The sequence below is a fragment of the Monodon monoceros genome, unplaced genomic scaffold, assembly GCF_005190385.1.
Source record: "Monodon monoceros isolate NGI ecotype Baffin Bay Population unplaced genomic scaffold, NGI_Narwhal_1 Super_Scaffold_20, whole genome shotgun sequence".
Lineage (NCBI taxonomy): Eukaryota > Metazoa > Chordata > Mammalia > Artiodactyla > Monodontidae > Monodon > Monodon monoceros.
The window spans coordinates 40,336,847-40,349,484 of NW_021703777.1; the positions used below are offsets into that span (position 1 = coordinate 40,336,847).

The 12,638-nt window shown below is 37.7% G+C and overlaps 1 protein-coding gene across 3 annotated transcripts in view; it reads left to right on the forward strand.

The window, feature by feature from the left end:
* The window catches only part of TMEM150C (transmembrane protein 150C), a 74,720-nt gene that overhangs the window by 33,376 nt on the left and 28,706 nt on the right, over nucleotides 1–12,638 (forward strand). Inside the window, exon 1 of one of the 3 annotated variants that reach the window (XM_029236079.1) lies at nucleotides 3,222–3,328. The exons of the other annotated variants lie outside the window; for them this stretch is intronic. The gene's annotated coding sequence lies outside the window, so the exon portion shown is untranslated. Of the gene's footprint in view, nucleotides 1–3,221; nucleotides 3,329–12,638 lie in introns of those variants that run through there. 3 annotated transcript variants of the gene reach the window in all.

Sequence of the window (12,638 nt, forward strand, 5' to 3'; positions counted from 1 at the left end):
ATTATCTTAAGTTATTTTTCTTGTTGACAAATTTTGTAACATAGAGATAGCATGAGCTTATGTGACAAGCAAACCCAGGTAGGAAAAGTTGTATGTTTGTATTACATTTAATGTTGACAATCCTGAAGACATGTCTGTTTTTATTAAACCAACAAACTTAAACTAGTTTTTTTTTCCAAATTAGTTGTTCTTTTATTTAAAAATTCTTTTAAGTTTTTATACAATTTTTCAAAGTTACTTTCCGTTTACAGTTATTACAAAATATTGACTATAGTCCCCAAGTTGTACAATACATCCTTGAATCCATCTTACACCTAATAGTTTGTACCTCCCATTTCCCCACCCCTGTGTTGCCCCTCCCCTGCCCACTGGTAACCACTAGTTTGTTCTCTCTAACTGCGTCTCCTTTTTTTTATTATATTCACTAATTTGTTGTGTTTTTTAGATTCCACATATAAGTGATATCATACAGCATTTGTCTTATTCTGTCTGACTTATTTCACTTAGCATAATGCCCTCCAAGTCCATCCATGTTGCTGCAGATGGTAATATTTCATTTTTTATAGGTGAGTAGTATTGCATTGTATATGTATACCACATCTTTTTTATCCATTCATCTGTTGACAGACACTTAGGTTGCTTCCATATCTTGGCAATTGTAAATCATGCTGCTATGAACATTGGGGTGCATGTATCTTTTCAAGTTAGTGTTTATGGATTTTTTTGGATATATACCCAGGAGTGGAAATGCTGGGTCATATGGTAGTTCTATTTTTAGTGTTTTGAGAAACCTCCATACTGTTTTCCACAGTTGCTGCAATAATTTACATTCCCACCCACAAATGTATGAGGGTTCCCTTTTTCCCACATCCTTGCCAGCATTTGTTATTTGTGTTCTTTTTGTTGATAGTCATTCTGACAGGTGTGAGGTGATATCTCATTGTGGTTTTGATTTGCATTTCCCTGATAATTAGTGATGTTGAGCATCTTTTCATGTGTCTGCATTTCCTCTTTGGAAAAATGTCTATTCAGTTCTTATGCCCATTTTTTAATCTGGTTGTTTGTTTTTTTGTTGTAGAGTTGTGTGAGCTGTTTATACATGTTGGATATTAATCCCTTATCAGTCGTATCATTTGCGAATATTTTTTCCCATTCAGTAGATTGTTTCTTTCGTTTTGTCAATGCTTCCTTTGCTATGCAAAAGCTTTTAAGTTTTATTAAGTCCCATTTATTTATTTTTTCTTTTATTTCCTTTAAGAGATGGACCCAGAAACATATTGCTGCAATTTATATCAAAGAGTCTTCTGCCAATGTTTACCTCTAGGAGTTAAATTAGTTTTTATTTATCAAAGATTATCCCAGATCATGTGAACTTGAAAAACATTTGGATTAGATTTTACATTTCTGAGAGTTTTAGGAATCAATTTATATGAGCATTTATTTTTCTTTAAGTCAATTAAATAGAACTCTTAAAAATATCACATGTACATAATATACATACATACATACACATAAACATACAGACAGATGCGAAGAGAGATCTTGTGGCCTTCATTTAAAAATTTTAGCCACGTTGGGAATTCCCTGGCAGTCCAGTGTTTAGGACTCCAAGTTTTCACTGCTGAGGGCCCAGGTGCAATCCCTGGTTGGGGAACTAAGATTCCGCAAGCCACACGGCGTGGCCAAAAATAAATAAATAAAAATTTTAGCCATGTCTTAGGTACAAGACAAAAAAATAACTGGATCCAAATTGTGTTTTGGGCCGGTGGACTCAGTTAAGATAACCTGCTCAGTTAGACAAAGTTATTTACAAAAAGATTTTTTTTTTTGCATTCTGTAAGGATTCTTTTAGAGAAAATATTTTTGGAGTCATTTTGTCTTTTAGAAGCTTCTGCATGCCAGTCAAAGAATGCATTCCACTATCTCTGAGAGGTTTGGGATCCTCTCTTTTCCAGGGTCTCCCTTTAGGTGGACTTACCTCAGTTAAAATTTCCCCAAAGTGGCCACTGCGATTACAAATTATTCAAAAGTTCACCCATTTTTCCAGAAAGGCACAAGATCCTGGTCCCTAGTGGGTATACATATAAGAAGCAGGAGTCTTTTAAGGGAGAAGGAGGAACTTTAGATCAGGTAGACCCCCTCTCTGCCTTTAGATTCCCCGAAACAAACAATCTATGGGGAGCCCAGTAATCCAACGGCTGCCTAAACCCCAGGGAATCACGGGTTTCTCCCCTCACAGACAGAAGGGTGACTTAGCAAGAAGCTTCAACAAACAGAAACAGAGAGCAAGTGTGCACAATAAGGTTGGAGAACTCAGAATGCAAAGAGAGGAAAGCTCAGACCCAAGAGAGACTTAACCCCCAAACTCCAGGGTCCGCGAGAAAGCAGTGAGCGCAGTGGGCTGTGGGTCCTGACTCCTGATTGCTCACCAGCCTTGGAGTCATTGGGGGAGTCTTCTTTGGATCCCACTTCTGATGCTATGAACTGTCAAAAGTTCAGAAAAAAGCAAAAGTAAAACCAATGAATCACTGAAGTCATCATACTAGTTTAAGTTTATTGTGCACACACCAAAAAAGACAGTTTGCAAGACAGGAGCATTCAAACCAAAACATGGAATGAGGCTCAGAGGTGTGTTGCTGTATTACTCTAAAGCAACTTGTATAGTATGGAGGCATTGGTTGTTTATTCTTCACAGCGATTGGTTACAATATTAGAATTTTCTTAAATGAAAGGGAATTGGTTAGCGATGCCTCATTATCAATTTGGGGGAACGATTAAGTTTCACTTTTGACTTTCCCAGAGGCAGAATCAAGAAGTGACCCAGATTGGCCTTGCTTGTCTTGCAAAATAAGCCGAATTAAGTTTTGCTTGTATAACTAAACTGATTTTGCTCAGGGAGTTTTCAAGTCTGGTCTCCATTTGTGTTTGATTTTAATGAAACAAAAAAGAGACACTTGGGAGAGACAGCATGTGTGTCCTAGGGGATGATTCCTCTGCCTCCACCCTGCCCCTCCCTTCCACTCTCAGGAACTGGGTATCATGTATGATCACGTATGATCCATCTTCACAGGGAAGCAGAGATGGGCCGCAGAAGGGAGCTGGCATCTGAGCTGTGAAAGGGGCAATTGGGAGAGCATTGACCTAAAGAAGTAACCCAGGACCAAGGCCAAAGCATCCTGGGTCTGGTGAAGGACACTCGAGCCTTTGGAGAACCACCAAGGGGCACAACGGCTGGGCCCAGCACACTGAGTGGTTCAGAGTTCCAGTTTCACGCCAGTCACTACTTTCTGAGAGTTGGGAAGCATGCCAGTCTCTTAGCAGGATGCTTGTAAGTCGTTGTTCAGATGTGTTACTGCTCAAAGTGCTTAATTTCATTGGTTCACTATGGAGCCACTTTTGTTGGTGATTTTGCTAATTTTGCTCTTAATTCTGCAGGCACACCCTTATGTATATCCTGTAGCCTTCTAAGTGCTTAACATTAACATGCAGTGACATCATCTGTGGGAATGAGGATTTGAGGAAGACAGAAGAGGTTGATGATTTATGAGGTCTATTCCAGGTTGTTTTTTGTACAAGGGAACTGTATGAAATGAGAAACTGCATTAGGTCACCTTTCACAAGGTGTGTGGAACGCCAGCTGGGTGTGGAAGACGAGGCATCAGGCAGTAAACTACATTTTATAAATCCCTGGTTTCACTGATTTTTATTCTGGTGATGTAGTGGTTCTGAGTGTTCGGGGGAGTTCAGGTTCTGAGTTGCTGATTAGTTCCTCTGGCCTTGAGAAAGATGCAGGATGATGTACATCTTTCTTCAGTGCACATCTGAGCTCCACAAAGCAACCTCTGGTCTCATATATTTCATGTGGTTTTTTGGTCCTTCCAAAGACGTCATCAGCGTAATTTCTAGAAGACAGTTTGAAGGATTTTTGTACAAGGTCATACCCTGCTTCACCAAGAGAACATTAAAAGCTTACCTTACTTTCTCTTTCACGTTCCTCACTGAATTCCTGAGCAGTCACTGTTAAGCTAGAATAAATTTGCACATTTCTACTTTCTTTTTCTGGACCACAAATGGGTGGGCACTAGTGATATTAAGACAGCAATTTATAATAATAGGCTTCCAATTGTTGAGCTCTTGCCATATACTTATCAAAGAGCCTTACATGTTTTAACTTCCTTAATCCTCATGGCAGCCCTAGGAAGTAGGTATTATTATGATCCCATTCTATAGATGAGAAAATTGAGGCTTAGAGTGGTTAAGCGATTTGCACAGCATCACCCAGCAACTCTGTGGCAGACTCTGGATCCAGGACACATGCTTAGGGATCCAGCTCTATTCTGTGTTCCCACTGTAATGGAGAGTGGAAGAATTATCATTTTGACTCTCACTTTTGGTATATCACATCCACTGAGCAGCTGCGAGTGTGTTGGATGAGGAGGTACAAGTTCAGTGCTTGGCGCTTGATGGTCATGTGCAGTAGTAGCCTAGCATTTTTCAGCCACATAAGATTCTACCTGAATTTCCTTCTCAGATCCCCATGTCTTGAACTTACCGAACTTACCTATCCTTTGGGGATTTCTTTTTTGCTCTTGTTTCCTTCATGTTTGTTTCAGGCCTGTGGAGTTGGTGTCAGAGCCCAGCAAGAGAGTGCCAGCATCACGAGGAGTCGTCGTTTGTTTTGGCACTTGGAGCTGTGACTGTGGGTCGGAAGGGGTTGTTGTGATGCTGTTTCAAAGCTCTGGATCAGGGACTCCCGGGCACAAGGATTTCATTTCCAGTTAGCCTGTGGTCAGATGGCTTTATAGTCTTTTTTTGTGTTTGTTTTTTGCCTTAGGGATAGGAAGGCACATGAAATAATTGCATGTGGCAAAGAGTCTAGACAAGATTCTTTAGAACTGGTGAATCGAGAATGTTAAAAGCAGTGATGTCATTGTCATCTATAAAATAAAATTAATAATATTACTCAACTTTTTTATACCTCCCAGGATGCCCTGAGGATTCATTTGATTCCAGATCTATAAAATACAACTAGCTCTTTAGGAAAAACATATGTTTGTGTATTTGTAAAGGCTTTTTGAAAATTATGTGTAAAATATTGGTCACTGCTAAGTAAGGAAGATGTCCCCTGGCCTTAATTATTTCATGTACTTAGAGAAAACACCTAGTCACTTGGAATGCTTGGGTATCATCTGATTCATCAGGGCAGGATTCTCTTAAATTGTTGTCACCTAATAATCCATGTACTTCTCCAATAGCTCGTGGACAGAGTGACTTCATCATTTTTATGGGAAATGATGGCAGGTATCAGATAAGATATTTGGGCTGCGGTGAACAGAGTATCTGAATGTATTCGCTGTGGTAAAAGGTTCAGCTGCTGTAAAAAGAAACCCAACAACAGTGTGGCTTAAAAATGAAGTTTGTTTTCTCAAGTATCAGTCCCGGGCGGGTGTCCCATATCAGCGGGAGAGGAGAGATTCATGACAGGCCGTGCTCAACGTAACTTCTTTCTTCTGGTCACCACTGTCTCAGCCCATAGGAAATGAGTGTTTGAGAGACGTGTGTGCCGGGACAGGAAGTGGCACCCATCTCTTCTACTCACATTCCATTGGCAGGAATTCAGTGCCAGTGCTACTTCACATGCAGAGGAGGCTGGGCAGCCAAATGACACATAGCTATTCTTTTAACACAGTGGAAGAAAGGGAAAGTGGATTTTCGTAGACAGCTAGCTAACAATCTTTTTAAATTTTTATTGAAATATAGTTGATTTGTAATGTTGTGTTAGTTTCAGGTGTACAGCAAAGTGACTCAGATATATATATAGATTCTTTTCCACTATAGTTTATTATAAGATATTGAATATAGTTCCCTGAGCTATACAATAGGTTATTTATTTTATATACAGTAGTGTGTACATGTTAATCCCAAACTCCTAATTTATGCCTCCCCCCCTTCCCCTTTGGTAACCATAAGTTTGTTTTGTATGTCTGTCAGTCTCTTTCTGTTTTGTAAATAAGTTCATTTGTATCATTTATTTAGATTCCACATATAAGTGATGTCATATGGTATTTGTCTTTCTCTGTCTTATACTTCACTTAGTATAATAATCTCTAGGTCCATTCATGTTGCTGCAAATGGCACTGTTTCGTTCTTTTTTATGGATGAATTAATTTTCCATTGTATATATATACCACATCTTCTTTATCCATTCATCTGTTGATGGACACTTAGGTTGACAGCTAACAGTCATATGATTTTGTCTCTTTCTGGCTTACTTCACTTAGTATGATAATCTCTAGGTCCCTCCATGTTGCTGCAATGGCATTATTTCATTCTTTTTTCTTTTTACTTTTTTATGAGTAATATTTCATTATATATATATATACCACATCTTCTTTATCCATTCCTCTGTTGATGGACATTTAGGTTGCTTCATGTCTTGACTATTGTAAATATTGCTGCAATGAAGATTGGAGTGCATGTATCTTTTTGAATTATGGTTTTCTCTGAATATATGCCCAGGAGTGGGATTGCAAGATCATGTGGTAACTCTATTTTTACTTTTTTAAGGAACCTCCATACTGTTTTCCATAGTGGCTGCACCAGTTTACACTCCCACCAACAGTGTAAGAGCATTCACTTTTCTCCATACCCTCTCCAACAGTTATTATTTGTAGACTTATTAATGATGGCCATTTTGACCAGAGTGAGGTGATACCTCACTGTAGTTTTGATTTCAGTTTCTCTAATAATTAGCAATGTTAAGTATCTTTTTGTGTGTGTGCTTTTTAAAAATTTATTTTATTTTTAATAGATCTTTATTAGAGTATAATTGCTTCACAATACTGTGTTAGTTTCTGTTGCACAACAAAGCGAATCAGCCATATGCACACATGAGTCCCCATATCCTCTCCCTCTTGAGCCTCCCTCCCATCCTTCCTACCCCACCCCTCTAGGTCACTGCAAAGCACTGAGCCGATCTCCCTGTGCTATGCGGCTGCTTCCCACCAGCCAACTATTTTATATTCGGCAGTGTATACATGTCGATGCTACTCTCACTTCGCCCCAGCTTCCCCCTCCCACCCCATGTCCTCAAGTCCCTCCCACCCCATGTCCTCAAGTCCCACCCCATGTCCTCAAGTTGCCCTGCAACTAGTTCATCAGTACCTTTTTTTTTAAGATTCCGTATATATGCATTAGCATATGGTATTTGTTTTTATATTTTATAAGAGCTTTATTGGAGTATAATTACTTTACAATGGTGTGTTTGTTTCTGCTTTATAACAAAGTGAGTCAGCTATATGTATACATATATCCCCATATCCCCTCCCTCTTGCGTCTTCCTCCCACCCTCCCTATCCCACCCCTCTATGTGGACACAAAGCACCGAGCTGATCTCCCTGTGCTATGCGGCTTCTTCCCACTAGCTATCTATTTTACATTTGGTAGTGTATATATGTCCATGCCACTCTCTCACTTCGTCCCAGCTTACTCTTCCCCCTCCCCGTGTCCTCAAGTCCATTCTCTACGTCTGTGTCTTTATTCCTGTCCTGACCCTAGGTTCTTCAGAACCGTTTTTTTTTTTTTAGGTTCCATATTTATGTATTAGCATACGGTATTTGTTTTTCTCTTTCTGACTTACTTCAATCTGTATCAGTCTCTAGGTCCATCCACCTCACTACAAATAACTCAATTTCATTTCTTTTTATGGCTGAGTAATATTGCATTGTATATATGTGCCACATCTTTTTTATCCATTCATCTGTTGATAGACATTTAGGTTGCTTCTGTGTCCTGGCTATTGTAAATAGTGCTGCAATGAACATTGTGGTACATGTCTTTTTTCAATTATGATTTTCTCAGGGTATGTGCCCAGTAGTGGGATTGCTGGGTCACATGGTAGTTCTATTTTTAGTTTTTTAAGGAACCTCCATACTGTTTTCCATAGTGGTGTATCAATTTACATTCCCACCAACAATGCAGGAGGGTTCCCTTTTCACCACACCCTTTCCAGCATTTACTTTTTCTAGACATTTTGATAATGGCCATTCTGACCACATGAGGTGATACCTCATTGTAGTTTTGATTTGCATTTCTCTAATGATTAGTGATGTTGAGCATCTTTTCATGTGCCTCTTGGCCATCTGTATGTTTTCCTTGGTGAAATGTCTATTTAGGTCATCTGCCCATTTTTTAACTGGATTGTTTGTTTTTTTGATATTGAGCTCCATGAGCTATTTGTATATTTTGGAGATTAATCCTTTGTCTGTTGTTTCATTTGCAAATATTTTCTCCCATTCTGAGGTTTGTCTTTTTGTCTTGTTTATGGTTTCCTTTGCTGTGCAAAAGCTTTTAAGTTTAATTAAGTCCCATTTGTTTATTTTTGCTTTTATTTCCATTACTCTAGGAGGTGGGTCAAAAAAGATCTTGCTGTGGTTTATGTCAAAGAGTGGTTTTTCCTATGTTTTCCTCTAAGAGTTTTATAGTGTCTTGTCTTACATTTAAGTCTTTACTCCATTTGGAGTTTATTTTTGTGGATAGTGTTAGGTAGTGTTCTAATTTCATTCTTTTACATGTAGCTGTCCAGTTTTTCCAGCACCACTTATTGAAGAGGCTGTCTTTTCTCCATTGTATGTTCTTGCCTCCTTTGTTATAAATTAGGTTCCCATATGTGTGTGGGTTTATCTCTGGGCATTCTATCTTATACCATTGACTGTATTTCTGTTTTTGTGCCAGTACCATACTGTCTTGATTACTGTAGCTTTGTGGTATAGTTTGAAGTTGGGGAGCCTGATTTCTCCAACTCCATTATTCTTTCTCAAGATTGCTTTTGCTACTCGGGGTCTTTTGTGTTTCCATACGAATTGTAAAAATTTTTGTTCTAATTCTGTGAAGAATACCATTGGTAGTTTGATAGGGATTGCACTGAATCTGTAGATTGCTTTGGGTAGTATAGTCATTTTCACAATATTGATTCTTCCAATCCAAGAACATGGTATATTTCTCCATCTGTATGTGTCATCTTTGATTTCTTTCATCAGTGTTTTATAGTTTTCTGAGTACAAGTCTTTTGCCTCCTTAAGCAGGTTTATTCCAAGGTATTTTATTCTTTTTGTTGCAGTGGTAAATGGGAGTGTTTCCTTAATTTCTCTTTCTGATTTTTCGTTGTTGGTGTATAGGAATGCCAGAGATTTCTGTGCATTAATTTTGTACCCTGAAACCTTACCAAATTCATTGATTAGTTCTAGTAGTTTTCTGGTGACATCTTTAGTATTTTCTATACTATGTATAGTATCATATCATCGGCAAATGGTGACAGTTTTACTTCTTCTTTTCCAATTTGTGTTTCTTTTATTTCTTTTTCTTCTCTGATTGCTGTGGCTAGGACTTCCAAAACTATGTTGAATAAGAGTGGTGAGGATGGAGATCCTTGTCTTGTTTCTGACCTTAGTGGAAATGCTTTCAGTTTTTCACCATTATGTATGATGCGTGCTGTGAGTTTGTCATATATGGCCTTTATTATGTTGATGTAGGTTCCCTCTATGCCCATTTTCTGGAGAGTTTTTATCATAAATGGGTGTTGCATTTTGTCAAAAGCTTTTTCTGCATCTGTTGAGATGATCATATGGTTTTTATTACTTAATTTGTTAATGTGGTGTATCACATTGGTTGATTTGCATATATTGAAGAATCCTTGCATCCCTAGGATAAATCCCACTTGATCATGGTGTATGATCCTTTTAATGTGCTGTTGGATTCTGTTTGCTAGTATTTTGTTCAGGATTTTTGCATCTGTGTTCATCAGTGATATTGGTCTATGATTTTCTATTTTGTGATATCTTTTTCTCGTTTTGGTATCAGGGTGATGGTGGCTTCACAGAATGAATTTGGGAGTGTTTCTCCCTCTGCAGTTTTTTAGAAGAGTTTGAGAAGGATTGGTGTTAGCTCTTCTCTAAATGTTTGATAGAGTTTGCCTGTGAAGCCATCTTGTCCTGGGCTTTTCTTTGTTGGGAGCTTTTTAATCATGGTTTCAATTTCATTACTTGTGATAAGTCTGTTTATATTTTCTAATTCTTCCTGGTTCAGTCTTGGAAAATTGTACCTTTCCAAGAATTTATCCATTTCTTCATGGTTGCCCGTTTTATTGGCATATAGTTATTTGTAGTAGTCTCTTACAATCCTTTGTATTTCTGCTGTGTCAGTTGTTATTTCTCCTTTTTCATTTCTAATTTTATTGATTTGCGTCCTCTCCCTTTTCTTCTTGACGAGTCTGGCTAAGGGTTTATCAATTTTGTTTATCTTCTCAAAGAACCAGCTTTTAGTTTTATTGATCTTTGCTACTGTTTTCTTCATTTCTATTTCATTTACTTCTGCTCTGATCTTTATGATTTCTTTCCTTCTACTTTGGGTTTTCTTTGTTCTTCTTTCTCTAGTTGTTTTAAGTGTAGGGTTAGATTGTTTATTTGAGATTTTTCTTGTTTCTTGAGGTGAGATTGTATTGCTATATACTTCCCTCTTAGAACTGCTTTTGCTGCATCCCATAGGTTTTGGGTCGTCATGTTTTCATTGTCATTTGTTTCTATATATTTTTTTATTTCTTCTTTGATTTCTTCAGTGATCTCTTGGTTATTTAGTAACGCACTGTTTAGCCTCCATGTATCTGTGTTTTTTACAGTTTTTTTTCCTGTAATTGATTTCCAGTCTCATAGCATTGTGGTCAGAAAAGATGCTTGATACAATTTCAATTTTCTTAATTTTTCTGAGGCTTGATTTGTGACCCAAGATGTGATCTATCCTGGAGAATGTTCCATGTGCACTTGAGAAGAAAGTGTATTCTGCCACTTTTGGGTGGAATGTTCTATAAATATCAATTAGATCTATCTGGTCTGTTGTGTCATTTAAAGCTTGTGTTTCCTTATTTATTTTCTGTTTGGATGATCTGTCCATTGGTGTAAGTGGGGTGTTAAAGTCCCCTACTATTAGTGTGTTACTGTTGATTTCTCCTTTCATGGTTGTTAGCATTTGCCTTATGTATTAAGGTGCTCCTATGTTGGGTGCATAAACATTTATAATTGTTATATCTTCTTCTTGGATTGATCCTTTGATCATTATGTAGTGTCCTTCTTTGTCTCTTGTAACAGTCTTTATTTTAAAGTCTGTTTTATCTGATACAAGTCATGCTACTCCAGCTTTCTTTTGATTTCCATTTGCATGGAATATCTTTTTCCATCCCTTCACTTTCAGTCTGTACGTGTCCCTAGGTCTGAAGTGGGTCTCTTGTAGGTAGCATATATATGGGTCTTGTTTTTGTATCCATTCAGCCAGTCTGTGTCTTTTGGTTGGGGCATTTAATCCATTTACATTCAAGGTTATTATCGTATATATGTTCCTATTACCATTTTCTTAATTATTTTGTGTTTTTTTTTGTGTGGGTCTTTTTCTTCTCTTGTGTTTCCCACCTAGAGAACTTCTTTAGCTTTCTTGTAAGGCTGTTTTGGTGGTGCTGAATTTCTCTTAGCTTTTGTTTGTCTGAAAAGCTTTTGACTTCTCCATCAGATCTGAATGAGATCCTTGCTGGGTAGAGTAATCTTGGCTGTAGATTTTTCTCTTTCATCACTTTAAGTATATCCTGCCACTCCCTTCTGGCCTGCAGAGTTTCTGCTGAAAAATCAGCTGATAACCTTATGGGGATTCCTTTGTATGTTCTTTTTGGTTTTTCCCTTGCTGCTTTTAATATTTTTTCTTTGAATTTAATTTTTGTTAGTTTGATTAATATGTGTCTTGATGTTTTTTTCCTAGGGTTTATCCTGTATGGGACTCTCTGTGCTTCCTGGACCTGGGTGACTATTTCCTTTCCCATGTTAGGAAAGTTTTCAACTATAATCTCTTCAAATGTTTTCTCAGACCCTTTCTTTCTCTCTTCTTCTTCTGGGACACTTATAGTTTGAATGTTGGTGTGTTTAGTGTTATCCAGAGGTCTCTGAGATTTTCTTCAATTCTTTTCATTCTTTTTTCTTTATCCTGTTCCTTGGCAGTTATTTCCACCATTTTGTCTTCGAGCTCACTTATTCATTCTTCTGCTTCAGTTATTCTGTTATTGATCCCTTCTAGTGTATTTTTCATTTCAGTTATTGTGTTGTTCATCTCTGTTTGTTTGTTCTTTAGTTCTTCTAGATTTTTAAGTATGTTTTCATGTGTCTTTTGGCCTGTATGTCTTCTTTGGAGAAATGTCTGTTTAGATCTTCTGTGACATTTTTCTTGTGTCTGTTCTTTTTTTTAAAATTGTGGTAAAATATCATATAAAAGTTACCATTTTAAGTGTATAATTTAGTGGCATTAAGTACATTCACATTGTTTTGCAACCATCACCTTCATCCATCTCCAGAACTCTTCTCATCTTGCAAACTCTGTAGCCATTAAACACTAACTCCCTATCCCCTTTTTCCCCCAGCCCCTAACAACCACCATTCTACTTTCCAACTCAATAAAGTTGATTACTCTAGGTACCTCATATAAGTGGAATCACACAGTATTTGTCCTTCTGTGACTGGCTTATTTCATCTAGCATTATGTCCTCAAAATGTCCGTGTTGTATAGTATGTCAGAATTTCCTTCCTCTTTAGGCTGAATAATACTCCATT